Raw genomic sequence first — 17,165 nt, forward strand, 5'->3', positions numbered from 1 at the left:
ATCTCTGTAGCATGGAAGTGTCACTGGGATAAGGGTTTAATGAATTACACTGCCCACATTTATTGCTTTGGGACATTGAAATATTGACTTATGTTTGTTGTTTTTTTTTGTTTTTTTACATCAAGCGGTGAGTTCACTAAATGGTTGCTCTATGTAGCATGCGTTTCTAGTGAAAAGCCCTTCAAATTAACAAGTGCAACCTTTTTGTAAAGTGTTACTAAATATTGCAATTATTTATTAATAAAATGTTACTTTATATGCAGAAAACTCAGAATTATGTTAACAAAGGACTTTTATTATAATGAAATTAAAACATTTGGTTTTAAAACATTTACATTTGTACTTTGCATACAGCATGCAAATATATTGTTTGCGTCAGAATCGTCAGAAGTGTTATTGGTTGACCGTAAAGAGGCTGTCAAGTGCATCACCATGACAACACTGATTAGGTGACATTTCAAAGTACCCTAACAAGAGGACTCCCGTAGCAGTCTGGCATGTTGACCTGCATTAATGAGGTAGAAAGATTGCCACTGCAGCTCACAAATGTCTCAAAACATATCTGATAATCTTAAGGGAATGTGGGATATTTTTCATTGCATTAATTTATTTTCTTTCTTTCCCAACAGCCACATACCTCCGCCACTTCCAAGTACAAAATATTGGTGCATTTTACTGGAGGATATGCTGTAAACACCGGTGCAACAAACCAAATCCCACAAACTCTCTTATTACCTTTTGACCAGACGATCATTTACATAACATTCAACTTTCATGATGAATATGCATCATGCAACGGAACCAGTCCAAAGATGTGTCTAGATGAATTAAAACCAGTTTTCCAGAAGCCAGTGATCACTCCCCTTTCTATCAACGGCGCTGAATAGTCATGATTACAATTTTGCCTGTGCTCAGGAATGCTGAGTGAATCTGGTTTGGAGTCAAAAACATGGCAAGTGCAAAGCTATGCAAAAGTGGTCAGGATTAAACACAAAATATGAAGACAATGTTCTTGAAAGCAGTATATAACATTCAAGTCATGGGAATTTTGTGAACTTCATGATCTCTAATTCGAACCATAGTGCATTGCATTGGTTTGTTTGTTTGTCTGAAATAATATTTTGTCGTTTTGATTCCAGTCATGGAAGAACTCTGAAAAACTCATTATTATGTGGCTTGACTTGGACTCTTTCACTCAGATCAATCATACAGGTATACAATACCACAAAGAATGTACATTTAAAGTGTTGTTTTAGTATTGCATAACATAAGATCATGAGATAATGTCCATTAACCCTAGATCAACCCTTGTGTTAAGAATGCCATTTCAACACATTTGAGAATTAAATGCAATCAATCTTGCGCTCGCATGCTTATGCAGAGAATGTTTCATGCCTAAAATGATCAGACTTACAGTAAAAATAACTTGTTGCTGTCCTATAGCACATTTTCTTCATTAACCTTGTACGTTTATTCTTACAGAGATTTCACATTGTGAATTCCAAGGCGAGCTGGGAAATTGAACTTTATCTGGGATCTGGGCCAAACCCGAAGAAGGGGAATTATCAGATAGCAAGAAGTTTGCTGATGACAATATAATGGACATGGGAAGTAGCTGCTTATACTGATACTGATCTGTCACTATAAAGAAGCCATTAGAAATAACACAGAGCTACAATAAAGTTATTAGAGGTTTTCCATTATCAAATTATTTTAATACTGCTGCTGCACAGATAGCATATTTGAAATTACTTGTAGCGGATCTATACAGGTGGAGCTGGGGAAGGTGGAGGGTTTCAGATGAACTTTGAAAGCACACAGCAAGCTCATTGGCTACAGATGCAACAGGAACCAATCAGCTTGTGTAGTGTAGTTAACGATGTAATTGTCAGCAGGTTGCATTGAGGATCCATCAGCCGGTAACATGACAGAACTTGGTATATCATTCATTTATTGTTTTGAATTAAAAATGCATATATTTATTTTAAAGTTCAGTTTAGTTTTAGTGTCAGCAATGATTTTGAATGATAGTTTTTATTTTATGGGCATATTCCTGCATTGTTTTTTAACTGTTTTGCATGGCATGCATTGTTAGTAATCATAGATTGATTTTTCCAGATCTGACTGACTGTCATAAGAGCAGCAAAGTTAAAGTGTTCATTTGAAATACTGAAATTTGAAATACTCAAAAGCAAGAAGAAAGAGTTTATTAAGAAGAAACTAAGACTTAATTGTCGTATTTTACTGAGATGTGAATCCTGTGGTAGACCAAATCATTGCACAATAGATATGTGTTAACAATTTGGCTTGTTAGATTAGGATTAGTCCCTGATGATTGATTGATTGATGCCATAATTACACTTTTATTTTCTTAAGGTCTGATAACTTACAGTATATTTTGGCTCATCTTCCAAACATTATTTTTTATTTTCATTATTTGCTTTTCAGTGATTATTTTAGTGTTTTACTTCAATATTCTGCCATAGCTTTAGTTTGGCTGTATGATATTCACCCTGAGCAAAAGTAAATCTGCATTCCTTTCTAGGCACAGTCAATCCTGAACCTTTTCTGCCATCTGCACCCAATCAGAACAAAGACACGTGGACGACGGTAAGTTTGCACAATTATACGTCACCATCTGTTTCAAAAGGATTTAGCTATGAAAGGTCTAAGCCTCTAAGTTTGTCAGCATTGACACAAAACAGATGAGAAGTACAAGGAACATCAATAAATCAGCTTGAATCCGGCCTGTAGCGGTTGCACATGTGTTATAGGTGAAAAGGACACTGTTTTGGCAAAACCAGCAAGCTGATTAACAGTGCAGGAATCCGCACAGAAGGAAAACCCGGGATAGGTTCCAGGAGAGCTAAAACTGCATTTACTCACACACTGATGATCAGAGATGCTTAAACATCCTGACACCCAGAGATTTCCCATGTGTTGACTCTAAACTGCTTTGTGAACTGCAGAAATGGGCCGTAGGGCATGAGGAGTGAACTCAACCGGAGCGTAAAAAGAGGACACGGGCCACTCGTGGAAAACTTAATGGGACAAATCAAACGCTCAAGTTTGAGCATTTAATTTACTCCACGATAACAATTCTGTCTTCCATGAATGACAAATATAAGATGCTTTTTTTGATGCAAAGATGGTGGTTAGTGATTTACATACAAAAAGCACCATAACAGTAGTGCATTTGACCTCGTATAACTTTACGGTCACGACACACAGTGTTTTGCAGCAATGGCATCACCATCCACTTTCCCTTTATTTTTAAAGGAATAGTTCACCCAAAAATCAACATTATCTCATTATTTACTTTCTTCTTTCAGCCAAACACAATCTGAGTTATATTATCCTATTTTTGAAGCTCCAAAAAGCACATCCATCCATCATAAAAGTAATTATAATTTATAAAGTTTATAGTTTAAAAACCCTGCGCTTCACTTCAGAAGGTCTTTATTAACCCCCTGGAGTCGTATGGATTATTTTTATGATGGATGGATGCACTTTTTTGGACTTCAAAATCTCTGTTACCATTCACTCCCATTATAAAGCTTGGATATTTTTTAATATATCTCTTATTGTGTTTGACTGAAAGAAGATAATCATATACATCTAGGATGGCTTGAGGATGAGTAAATCATTTTCATTTTTTGGGTGAATTCTTCCTGTAACAGTTATATTTAAAAGAGTTTCTAAACGGTTTGCAATAACGTGTTTTGTAAGATTACACACATTATTCTTTCTGTGTGTGAAAGTCTCTAAATTTATTTGCCATTGAACTAAATTGAGCAGAATAATGACTCTATTATCTTCTGTAGAGCTGCTTAACAGCTTTGTTTCATAATTGATTGATTTAACATTAAGAAGTTAAAAGTGCTTTATAAATAAATGTGACTTTTTCCCCTGCGGGTCCTCATCCTGCCCTGAGGAGTATTTGTCTGTGCATTACTAGTGCAGTATGGTTTACGTGCTGTACGACATGGAAAACAACAATGTGTTAAGCAACACGCACTTGAACAGCGTGGTTTCATCAGTCCACAAGAGTGACATAAAAACGCGGTAATTTATTACTTAGAATTTCTAATGAACAGTAAAACAAAATGTTGGAAAGCCACAGCCATAAAAGAAATCCGGACAGAAGGTCTGAACGAAACGCCACCAGATTGACGCTCTGAGACAGCGCAGATAAATCGTGCATGGATGACATGCCACATGAGAGCCTGTTTCCTGACCTAAATCCATCTAAGTGTTCTTCTGAAAAGCTTGACATTCACTCGGTCTAGTTTGTTCCTCAGAACCACAACCTCCAGTTGCCCCTTGCATTTGGTTTTCTCCAGAAACGAGATCATTAAGTCTGGTTTTCAACTATCATGTCACTGTGAAGTCCCCCATCGAACCCTTAAGTGGGGTCTGGTTCACCCTCATTGACCGCAGGCCTAAATTCCACAGTCCTGGTTGAAATTCTTTGTGACCTGTGATGGAACAAAGGGGTCAAATCCTCTGGTCTGGTCACAGAGGTCAAATCCATTTCAGCAGCTAGAAAAGAATAAACAGCATGAGTTGTGCAGTTAAACATGCAGTGATTTAGCTCAGATCATTCCAGAACTCCACTCTGTTTTTGTCATTTAATAATAAAACTCAAAATGCTTGATTGGATAGTCAAAGTCTGGCCAGAACGAGAGAGATGAAGACCTCTGTGGAACTGGATGAATAGAAAGCTTAGAAAGGCTAAGACAGTGGGTCGAACGCACTAAATAAATGTGCCACTCACTTCCAGTGTATTTTAATTGGCTGAAGAGGTTTGTAATCGTTTGCAGTCTCTCTTGCCCTCAACGAGGGTCTATATCAGGTCTGCCGCTCTCACAGACACTTCTCATCCCATAATGAACGGCGATAAGATGCCTGCCTGTCCTCATGATATCAGGCCACTCTTTCTCCCTCTGATATCTGCTGACAGTCAGTGATTGATGTTTATTTACACATTTCCATACATGTCTGATATTATAGAGGAACTAATGCATCATTTAATGAAGAAAGTGTGAAAAGAGAGGGGGGGGGGGTGTTGGATGGTTTCCAGGGTGTTGCTATGCAGTTTTTAAGGTGTTATGGTGATGCTATACAGTTACTTGGATCTCCAGGGTGGTTGCTGTTCAGTTGCTAGGGTGTTCTGGGTGGTTGCTATCCTGTTTCTAGGCAGTTGCTAGGGTGTTCTGGGTGGTTGCTATCCTGTTTCTAGGCATTTGCTAGGGTGTTCTGGGTGGTTGCTATCCTGTTTCTAGGCACTTGCTAGGGTGTTCTGGGTGGTTGCTATACTGTTGCTAGTTATTTGCTAGGGTGTTTTGGTTGGTTGCTAGGGTGTTCTGAGTGGTTGCTATCCTGTTGCTTGGAAGTTCTGGGTGGTTGCTATCCTGTTTCTATGTAGTTGTTAGGGTGTTCTGGGTGGTTGCTATAGTTTTGCCAGTTAATTGCTAGTGTGTTTTGAGTGGTTGCTATCCTGTTTCTAGGCAGTTGCTAGGGTGTTCTGGGTGGTTGCTATCCTGTTTCTAGGTAGTTGTTAGGGTGTTCTGGGTGGTTGCTACCCTGTTTCAAGGTAGTTCTTAGGGTGTTCTGGGTGGTTGCTACCCTGTTTCTAGGTAGTTGTTAGGGTGTTCTGGGTGGTTGCTACCCTGTTTCAAGGTAGTTCTTATGGTGTTCTGGGTGGTTGCTACCCTGTTTCTAGGTAGTTGTTAGGGTGTTCTGGGTGGTTGCTACCCTGTTTCTAGGTAGTTGTTAGGGTGTTCTGGGTGGTTGCTACCCTGTTTCAAGGTAGTTCTTAGGGTGTTCTGGGTGGTTGCTATCCTGTTTCTAGGTAGTTCTTAGGGTGTTCTGGGTGGTTGCTACCCTGTTTCTAGGTAGTTGTTAGGGTGTTCTGGGTGGTTGCTACCCTGTTTCAAGGTAGTTCTTAGGGTGTTCTGGGTGGTTGCTACCCTGTTTCTAGGTAGTTGTTAGGGTGTTCTGGGTGGTTGCTGCCCTGTTTCAAGGTAGTTCTTAGGGTGTTCTGGGTGGTTGCTACCCTGTTTCTAGGTAGTTGTTAGGGTGTTCTGGGTGGTTGCTACCCTGTTTCTAGGTAGTTGTTAGGGTGTTCTGGGTGGTTGCTACCCTGTTTCAAGGTAGTTCTTAGGGTGTTCTGGGTGGTTGCTATCCTGTTTCTAGGTAGTTGTTAGGGTGTTCTGGGTGGTTGCTACACTGTTTCTAGGTAGTTGTTAGGGTGTTCTGGGTGGTTGCTACCCTGTTTCAAGGTAGTTGTTAGGGTGTTCTGGGTGGTTGCTACCCTGTTTCTAGGTAGTTGTTAGGGTGTTCTGGGTGGTTGCTACCCTGTTTCAAGGTAGTTCTTAGGGTGTTCTGGGTGGTTGCTACCCTGTTTCTAGGTAGTTGTTAGGGTGTTCTGGGTGGTTGCTACCCTGTTTCTAGGTAGTTCTTAGGGTGTTCTGGGTGGTTGCTACCCTGTTTCTAGGTAGTTGTTAGGGTGTTCTGGGTGGTTGCTACACTGTTTCTAGGTAGTTGTTAGGGTGTTCTGGGTGGTTGCTACCCTGTTTCAAGGTAGTTGTTAGGGTAATCTGGGTGGTTGCTACCCTGTTTCTAGGTAGTTCTTATGGTGTTCTGGGTGGTTGCTACCCTGTTTCTAGGTAGTTGTTAGGGTGTTCTGGGTGGTTGCTACCCTGTTTCTAGGTAGTTGTTAGGGTGTTCTGGGTGGTTGCTACCCTGTTTCAAGGTAGTTGTTAGGGTGTTCTGGGTGGTTGCTACCCTGTTTCTAGGTAGTTGTTAGGGTGTTCTGGGTGGTTGCTACCCTGTTTCTAGGTAGTTGTTAGGGTGTTCTGGGTGGTTGCTGCCCTGTTTCAAGGTAGTTCTTAGGGTGTTCTGGGTGATTGCTACCCTGTTTCTAGGTAGTTGTTAGGGTGTTCGGGGTGGTTGCTACCCTGTTTCAAGGTAGTTCTTAGGGTGTTCTGGGTGATTGCTACCCTGTTTCTAGGTAGTTGTTAGGGTGTTCTGGGTGGTTGCTACCCTGTTTCAAGGTAGTTGTTAGGGTGTTCTGGGTGGTTGCTACCCTGTTTCTAGGTAGTTCTTATGGTGTTCTGGGTGGTTGCTACCCTGTTTCTAGGTAGTTGTTAGGGTGTTCTGGGTGGTTGCTACCCTGTTTCAAGGTAGTTGTTAGGGTGTTCTGGGTGGTTGCTACCCTGTTTCTAGGTAGTTGTTAGGGTGTTCTGGGTGGTTGCTACCCTGTTTCTGGGTAGTTGTTAGGGTGTTCTGGGTGGTTGCTACCCTGTTTCAAGGTAGTTCTTAGGGTGTTCTGGGTGATTGCTACCCTGTTTCTAGGTAGTTGTTAGGGTGTTCTGGGTGGTTGCTACCCTGTTTCAAGGTAGTTCTTAGGGTGTTCTGGGTGGTTGCTACCCTGTTTCAAGGTAGTTCTTAGGGTGTCCTGGGTGGTTGCTACCCTGTTTCTAGGTAGTTGTTAGGGTGTTCTGGGTGGTTGCTACCCTGTTTCAAGGTAGTTGTTAGGGTGTTCTGGGTGGTTGCTACCCTGTTTCTAGGTAGTTGTTAGGGTGTTCTGGGTGGTTGCTATCCTGTTTCTAGGTAGTTGTTAGAGTGTTCTGGGTGGTTGCTATTCTGTTTCTAATTGATATGTGTTTGTGTGGTTGTTATATTGTTGCTGGGTAGTTACTAGTGTGTTCTGGGTGGTTGTTATGCCATTGCTAGGTAGTTCATTGAGTGTTCTTAGTGGTTACTTTACTGTTGCTAGGTAGATCCTGTGGTGTTCTGGGTGGTTGTTCTTCAGGTGCTGGGACATACTGAGTGTTTGATTACTGGCCCAAGTTTAAGTTGTTCTGAGTGGTTGTTAGGGTGCTCTTGGTGCTTCCCAGGTTTTGCAAGTTGAATACTTTAAAGAGCCCCCAAACTTTAAGTATGAGCAATTAAAGGCAGCCCTGCAGAGCTGAACATTAGTGTGTAAATGTCTTAAAACTCTAATTCTACATCAAATAACAGCTTCTGAATGGAGGGACAGTGGGCGGTCTCACAAGGCCTATGCCGGAGGTAACCATGTGATTCGTCACGCTCTGATTCTAAACATAGGCTCCCATCCGCTAATTTGTCTGCAGGGTCGTGACCAGATGTTTGTACTGCATGGCTGCTGTATGTATGTGTGTGTGTGTGTGTGTGTGTGTATGTGTGTGTGTGTGTGTGTGTGTGTGTGTGTGTGTGTGTGTGTGTGTGTGAGCATGCATGTTTCTGCATGTTCTAATGTGGGCTGAAATGTAAACAGAACTGTTTTTTATTATGGGCGAGTTCAGTGCTAAAATAGCAGACATCCGTCCTAGTTCACTGCAAGAGTTCAGAGGGAAACCCAAAGATCAGGGTGGCCTGGGGTTGAAAAACAAGTTATTGCCACTTCCCTTCAGTTCTTCCAAATGGACACTGGTAACAATCATCATTTCACAGTGACCTGAAGTCCATGTTGGGGAGTTACTAACTAAAATTAGCCTTTCCGGTAACAAACCAGTTCCATAAATTTGGTTATTTGTTCGTTGGTTGAACAAGTTCAGGTGTTCATTATTGTTTATTATATATATATATATATATATATATATATATATATATATATATATATATATATATATATATATAATTAGTGCTATTAAATCAATTAATCACGATTAATTGCATGCAACAAAAGTGTGTAAATACATATTTACAAACTTTTGTCAGATGCGATTAATCACGATTAATTGATTTGATGCATTTAAACTAATCGAAACACATTTGCATTTTTATATATTATTTATGTTTAAATGTGTAAATGTGTTCAATGTACTGCTGTCAACCTAATTGATATCCTCATTGCTTTTATCCCAGAATTTAGATTTATTTACCTTTTTCTTGTAGTGTCGCTACTTTTCACTTAAATTTCACTGAATTTGAACTGTTAAATGACAAGTAGCTTGTAGATTGTCCAGCTACTCTTAAAGTAGCTTCCCCAACACTGGTGGAGGTCTCGTGAATGTTGGGTCCGTGATCAGTACAAAAGGTCAGTTTGAAGCAGAATGCCAGGGAGAGACCCTACAGTATCCCATGATCCCCCTGAGTCCCAATCAGAGATGACTTTCACATGACACTTTATATGCAGGAGTCAGTTGTAGATGGGGGTGAATCATCTTCCCTCGAACCGCCATCCAAGAGATAGTGGGGGGTTTAAAGACTGTTTTACTTGGAACTTGTTGACGGAAAAGCCTCTCATTATGTACTTTGTGGAAGATTGCTCTCAAAACCCTATAGTGATTTGTGTGGTTGTCAAGACTTGAATGTAATTCTAAGTGGAAAAAAAAACAGAAAAAAGCTTCTTGGTTTTAACTAATCTTTGAAATCTGAATATGAATTGAGCTCTTGGCTTAAAGTCTCACCGGATTGTTGTGATCCCCTGTGATCAGTCATAAAATCACAGAAGTCCATTAGAATTTCCTTTGGTCTGAACTTCAGTGGGAAAACAATGTCTCGGGATACAGTACATTTGATGATGTAAAAACAAAAAAAAGTATCAGTATCACAGAAGCATCATTGTTGATTTCGAAGGATTGGGAAGGAAAAATATGTGGGCTTTTGCGTTATGTAATCCAAAACATTTACATATATATATAACCGTGTTCATCTCTCTGGGTTTTCTCATGTTCACATGACACCATCCCGCTGAAATGAGAGCCTTAGATTTTCATGCAAGTTTCCATGTTGGGCGTCCAATGTCAATGTGACATTCTACTGCACTTTTCCAAGTAGGACATTGGAAATTCCAACTTTGTGATTTTATGACACTAAAATCACCCTGACATCTGTTATATGAAAGCCATTGCAAAAACCACCTGCTTTATATCGAATGAAGTGACAGATTTAAATGTGATTTGTGCGTCCAAACACTTTCTGAGGCCACTGTAGATGTGTTGAACGTGCACTAACGCAGCTCTTTAGTAGTGCTGATGAAAATCGAATGTTTTTATTTCAAGTCACATTTAATATAATTATTGCTAAGTTAATGTTGTTGGGAATTTCAAGCAAGTCTCTGTTTAATGGTCATATTTTAAGAATAAATGTCTCATTAGATTCAGATATGGTTTAATTCAAGAAATTAAAGCTATTTAAATGTCATGCACAAACAGGCCTGATCCTTCAGTAATCGCTGTACAATCCAAACTGTCATCAAGTTTGGGTGAATTTATCCATCACTAAAAATGCTTTGAACTTATTTCTCATAATCTTTTATGCATGTCTGGATCATTTCCACATGTGGCTTTCAAATATCAGGTGTCAGTCACTGGGTTACATAACTGTTCATATGCATACATACACGTACGTGTTATATAAGGTCCATATCCGTTATAAGTCAATAAAATCTGTATCTTTGTTTGCAAAGCTGTGCATATATCACAAAAGGAATAGATATATATAACTTATATAACTGACCCATTTCTGACACAATAGCATTTTATGGGTCAGTCTGTGTGAGTCTCATAAAAGTCCACATTTGATTTCTGATTTTAATTTGAAACACACTTGCAGGTTATCAAACGAGTGTCCAGAGAGGGCAACAGATGCAAAGATCCCATTAGTTTTCCAACACCATAGAGAGAAATTGAATTTCAAGCATGTTATACTTATAATCAATCACTTAGTTTATTTGTACCTTCATTTCTAATTATGCTATTTGCAGTGATTCATGGAAGTAGTTAATAAGTAGTTAATATCCTCATAAAAAAGTAAGAAATCTTATACACCAAAATAAATGGTGTAGAAACAATTAAATTGTTAACTCATAAATTGCTAGTAAATTTCATGAATGATTGCAAAGAAATGGCAATCAACAACCAGAATTGATAGCGAAAATTTTAAGTACTGAAAAAGTATTTTCTTGTTATAATTTTCCTTGATCCATATAGAAATGTAATTGTTTAAAGAATATTTTAGAATTTAGACATTTTTAGAATAGTATGAAAAATACATCATTAAATACTAAATTGCTTCATAAAAATATGTCATTAATTCTGACATAACATTGTAGAATGGAGTGTCGATTTTGCTCGAGATTTTTTTTCCAGCACCTGACTTTCATTAAAATCGTGTACATTTTCACGGTAACATGATAATTGAGTCCCGTTTATTTGGAGGTAAACATTAGACCATCTGGATCTGGATTTTCGTGATTAATATTTTAGTAGACTGTCTGGATCTTGACAGTAGAAAAACAAGTTTTCAACTGCCAGCTCTTGAAATCACTAGAAACAGACACGGTGGCTGATGGTCCGCAGAGTTTACCGTGCTTCCCTTCGGTTGAAGATTCCTAAGAGTTCTTGTTTTTCCAGCACACGTTCCCACTGGAAAGAGAAATGACAAAAATATGATTTCTTTAATATCTCACTTTTTCTCCTAGACATCAGTGAGACCTGCTGTACTGAATGCTCCCCTCTACATGTTTTCTTGTTTAATATCCTGTTTTGCTCAGAAATGTGTTGAAATATGAATGCAAAGTGGGAGTTGCATGATGATTTTAGGTCTCCAGATGTTCCTTCTGTGAAACCGATCCCAGGAATATCATGCAGTCTCCTCTAGAGATTCAAAAGAGATCTTAATATCTCAAACTTTGGTCAGAAATGTCAAGATACCAAAGTCTGCAATTGGATAAGGGATCTGAATACTCACATCACATGGGATCAATTGCATCCATGCCACAGTGACATTAAACAGCATGTAGAACAGCAGCTTCCTTTGTTAATGTAAGTGGTTTGTGACAAATAGCCGTGACGAATTCTGGAACATTGAATTTTTTTCTCTCTGTTTCTCATTGTGTAACTATAAGACCATAGGGGTCACCTCTAGAGGATGATTCGACAGGCTAGCTAGTGCTGGCACATGCAGGACGAACCATTAGTCCACCAGTGATAAGAGTCAGAGATATTCTTTTATGCATTTATTTGATTTCGTAAATACAGAAATCATTTGCATCTGCATGCCAAAAGTCTTGTAGTGATTCTTTATCGTCACGCAGCCGGTTTATTCAGTTATGAGCTGTATTAAAAGCAAACATGAGCTGGATGCTGCAGTGTGGTCAACTATGATGATAAAACTGTTCCTAGAAGAGGATAATTAAATGGAAAAATGAAAGAAAATGTGCAAATAAAAACATGATGAAATTATGTTAAAACAAGCCATTCAAAAACAAGACGCATGTTGAATGTGTGCACGTCTGTTTCGTACTTGTACATTTTAAATATACTCAACTAATTCATGAGATAAAGGAAATGTCAGAAAACTAATTTTTCCAAATAAAATATAGTAGAACACAGCAGTCTGTCCATTGAAAGTATTAGTTTCATGTACTGTCCACTGTTCTGTCATCAACATTATTGATGATGACATCCTGATGTAAACATTAATATAGCCTTCAGTCAATCTCAGAGTTACAGTCAGTAGCTTGTTCGATTTCTTATCCCATCTGATGTTGAAATAAGCAGAATACAGAAATTAGTGAAGAAAACGTGAGTGGTCAGAGCTGTGTGGTTGCTAGGGTGTTACTAGGTGACTGTTAGAGTGTTCAGGTGTTTCTGGGGCTGTTGCTATGCAGTTGTAATGTGTTCTAAATGGTTGCTAGAGTGTTCTGGGTGTTTATTGGGGTGTTGCTATGCAGTTGTAATGTGTTCTAAATGGTCGCTAGAGTGTTCTGGGTGTTTATTGGGGTGTTGCTATGCAGTTGTAATGTGTTCTAAATGGTTGCTAGAGTGTTCTGGGTGTTTCTTGGGGTGTTGCTATGCAGTTGTAATGTGTTCTAAATGGTTGCTAGAGTGTTCTGGGTGTTTATTGGGGTGTTGCTATGCAGTTGTAATGTGTTCTAAATGGTTGCTAGAGTGTTCTGGGTGTTTCTTGGGGTGTTGCTATGCAGTTGGTGTTCTAGATTGTTGATAATGTGTTTTGGGGGTTTCTTGGGCCGTTGCTATGCAAAGTTATGTGTTCTAAATGGTTGCTAGAGTGTTTTGTGTGTTTCTTGGGCCGTTGCTATGCAAAGTTATGTGTTCTAGATGGTTGCTAGAGTGTTTCGGATGTTTCTTGTTGTGTTGCTATGCAGTTGTAATGTGTTCTAAATGGTCGCTAGAGTGTTCTGGGTGTTTATTGGGGTGTTGCTATGCAGTTGTAATGTGTTCTAAATGGTTGCTAGAGTGTTCTGGGTGTTTCTTGGGGTGTTGCTATGCAGTTGTAATGTGTTCTAAATGGTTGCTAGAGTGTTCTGGGTGTTTATTGGGGTGTTGCTATGCAGTTGTAATGTGTTCTAAATGGTTGCTAGAGTGTTCTGGGTGTTTATTGGGGTGTTGCTATGCAGTTGTAATGTGTTCTAAATGGTTGCTAGAGTGTTCTGGGTGTTTCTTGGGGTGTTGCTATGCAGTTGGTGTTCTAGATTGTTGATAATGTGTTTTGGGGGTTTCTTGGGCCGTTGCTATGCAAAGTTATGTGTTCTAAATGGTTGCTAGAGTGTTTTGTGTGTTTCTTGGGCCGTTGCTATGCAAAGTTATGTGTTCTAGATGGTTGCTAGAGTGTTTCGGATGTTTCTTGTTGTGTTGCTATGCAGTTGTAATGTGTTCTAAATGGTTGCTAGATTGTTTTGTGTGTTTCTTGGGCCGTTGCTATGCAAAGTTATGTGTTCTAGATGGTTGCTAGAGTGTTTCAGGTGTTTCTTGGGCTGTTGCTATGCAGTTGTTAAGTGTCGTAGATGGTTGCTAGAGTGGTCTTTGTGTTTCTTTGGGTGTAACTATGCAGTTGGTGTTCTAGATGGTTGTTAGAGTGTTTGGAGTGTTTCTTGGGTCATTGCTATGCGCACTCTAAAAAATGCTGGGTTAAATATGGGCAAACCCAAGGATTGGGTTGTTTTCACACAGCCATTTTTTTCAACCAATTTTGGATTTATTTTTTTAGCCAGCAATATAGTAAAAGGCATGTTTTTGCTCACCTCAAAATATGGGCAAATTTGTAGGATATTTTAAGCTGAAACTTGACCAGACCAGAGACTTATATTACATCTTGTGAAAGAGGGCATAATAGGTGCCCTTTAACCCAACCTGCTGGGTTTGTTCATATTTAACCCAACCTGGGTTGTTTTTATCCCAGCATTTTTTTAGAGTGTTGTTAGGTGTTCTATGGGAAATTCCTAGGTGGTTGCTAGGGCAGTGTTTCTCCACTGGGTGAACCCCTAGTGGTCCTTGATGTAATGCCAGGTGGTCCTTATAAAATATCTGAATATGAATATTTGAATATTTTGACATTTGACATGTTCCCATTAAAGAAGAAGATAATATATATAATAGTCAACTAACGTAATAGTAAATTATACTTTATTGCTTTATATACTTTATTTGGTCGTCACAAAGACATTAATTACACCAATGAGCCAATATTATTCTGGGGTCCTTGAGGGTGGTTCCAAATATAACAGGGGTCCATTACTCAAAAAAGGTTGAGATTCACTGTGCTAGGGTGTTTTGGATGTTTCTTGAAGTGTTGCTATGACGTTATGAGGGTGTTCTAGATTTCTAATAGAGCATTGCTAGATGCTTTCCTGGGGCATGTTGTTGTTAGGGCGTTGCTAGGTGTAAATATGTGGGATTTTTTTCAGCAGTTTTCTGGTCCAGCAGAATTCATTATTTGAAGAATCATTCACGTCTGGATCCCAAAAGCTGCAGGATGATGGACACACTGATGTTTCATATATAATAGGGGTTTGTTCAATCATTAACTGTCAGTATGAGTAATAATAGTGATTTTTGATTTAGAAAAGTATTGAATTATGCCCTTTAAAGCTTAAACTAATAAGGAGTTGTCCTGAAGTCAAACATAAGGAACTGATATCTTTGGCTCCGTCTTGAGAATAAACTCGCACACGCTCTTCCCATTGTCCAGACTATAACCACAGGACGTGCTCTTTCTGGGAATAGAGTGTCTATGTTTTGTGTCCCTGTTCTGATGGGAAGTTCTGGACTCTTTTCACAGACTAAGTGAAGTGCAGGCTGTGATTTATAGTCCCAGTGACAGAGATCAGCATGAGTTCTCAGCACCGCCACTGGAACCACAGAGATAATGCTTGTGGTTTGATGTCAGCGGGACAGTCGCGGTTCTCGGTCATCGGAGAGTCCTGGCGACACATTACCAGGATGTATATCTCCTAATGAAGAACATATTAAGAATCTTAAGAATATATTATGATGTTAATCTTTATGGGATGGCAAATCTCACATTAAAATGTCATTATAATTGTCAGTGACGATAGCCTAGTGGTTAGCACGCAGACATATGGCGCAAATGCATACACGGCGAGTTTGATTCCCGTCTTTGCCGATCCTGCCCGCCTTTCTCTGCCCAATACTTTCCTGTCTGCTCTCTACTGTCCTACCTGAATAAAGCCACAAAGAGCCTATAGATATAATTTTTAAAAAATGCCATTATAATTAAAAAAAAAAAAAGATAAATAATATTTTGAATGAAGAAAAATTATTTTTAGGGCCGTTAAGATTTTATTTATTTATTTATGACACTTAAGGACATTTTCCTCAAATTCTTATAACTATAATGCAAAAAAAAGTGACATGAAGGCGAGTAAATATTGACAACATTTCTATTTTTGGTTGAGCTATTTTTGTAATATTTTTTCTTCTTTGTGTTATAAATTTTACAGCATCAAAAAGGTTAAATGAGCAGAGCGAGGAAGCTTTCGGCTGTAATGAACCCAAACCAAAAAGAAAAGGAAAAAAAACAAGACAAAGTGGGGCAAATATTTGAAGAAGACTGGCACACAGGATGGGACGGGTATTAATAGGCTTTTATATCCACCTTTCCACATATCCCTCTTTACCTCTTAAAAAAGACAAGTAAAGAGGTAGAAAGGGATTAATGGGTGACTAACCTCGCCGTCAACCTCATGGAAAACAGAAAGAAGGATGATGTTAGAGTTCCAGTTCCATTAGTTCCAGTATTACAGTACTGCATCTCAACCTAGAATGTATAATATTATTTTAACAGAAATATCATGAACAAGGACGGCCAGAAAAGCTATCGGCTGATTTGATGCTTTTCAGCTGCTTGTGCACATAAGAAAAAAAACAATATGGGATGTAAATAATACAATGCAACTGTAATGGCAAAATAATTAGGGTTATTATTAGATTATTAATATGCTTTGCTGATGTCAAAGATAGGACAACATGGACTGCATGGCTTTATCTATCAAAAATCATGAACAAAACTGCAAGTGGTAAAGAAATATGAGTAAACTGTTTATTTTAAAGGATTTTTTTATTATTATGTTACTGTGTTGAGTCACTTGTCCAAAGTTAGATTTGTTTTGAAGCAAAACCAGTTGAGAAGCACAGATCTGGAGAACTGCTGCCCATTCAGAGTCATTAGCCGAATAAAATGAGACAGTGAGAGTTGATTCATAAATGATCCATAAATGCAGAAAATGTACTAATCTCAAATGCACTTTCATACGCAACCTTGTTTGTTTTATTTTGAATGCTTTTTCATTTTGTCTTGTGCTGTGAGAATTTAGTTCAGATGATTTGCAAGTTTTGCAAACTCTTCTGAAGTCTTATTTCACATCGAACAATTGCTTCTGCCTCAACTGACCATAAACACGACATGCAGGTCGCCGTAATACAAACTGGAAAGAACGTGCTTTAGGACACTAATAACAAATCTGCCTCAGTTTATATGTTTATTTCTGTTTTCCCCTTTGATTCTTTTGTCAAATAACCCACAAATGTGCTTCATGTGGTAATGTGTTTGTGATTGATTTACTGATCAGAAATCCTGTTTTCACTTTTCTAGGACATTTTGTTTAGTCTTTGCCCGAGACAGTGACGGCTCTTTCCATCAATATTTAATACATGGATTCCCACACTTTCTTGTTATGCCCTGCTATAACACATTTAATTGGTTAGATATTGCTCTTTTGTTCAGTAAAACTTAATAATGAGGGAATCGTTCATTTGAGTTGGTCATTTTAAAAAGAATTGGTCTGAATGATTCAAAGAATCATTCTTAATTTGAATGAAAATTTAATTTTTAAAGTCCTTATAGTCATGGCAAAAGACTTGAAAGGT

The 17,165-nt window shown here is 38.6% G+C and overlaps 1 protein-coding gene across 4 annotated transcripts in view; it reads left to right on the forward strand.

Moving 5' to 3' along the window:
* Window positions 1-432: 432 nt before the first annotated feature.
* ppm1h (protein phosphatase, Mg2+/Mn2+ dependent, 1H) overlaps window positions 433-17,165 on the forward strand; it is a 77,483-nt gene continuing 60,750 nt past the window's right edge. For 2 of the 4 annotated variants that reach the window (XR_010893907.1, XM_067379467.1), the window contains exons 1-3: window positions 630-952; window positions 1,140-1,212; window positions 1,483-2,610. The gene's annotated coding sequence lies outside the window, so the exon portion shown is untranslated. Of the gene's footprint in view, window positions 519-629; window positions 953-1,139; window positions 1,213-1,482; window positions 2,611-17,165 lie in introns of those variants that run through there. The other 2 variants (XM_067379468.1, XM_067379466.1) reach the window with 2 other exon arrangements.

This window comes from Chanodichthys erythropterus, chromosome 24 (genome assembly GCF_024489055.1).
Source record: "Chanodichthys erythropterus isolate Z2021 chromosome 24, ASM2448905v1, whole genome shotgun sequence".
Lineage (NCBI taxonomy): Eukaryota > Metazoa > Chordata > Actinopteri > Cypriniformes > Xenocyprididae > Chanodichthys > Chanodichthys erythropterus.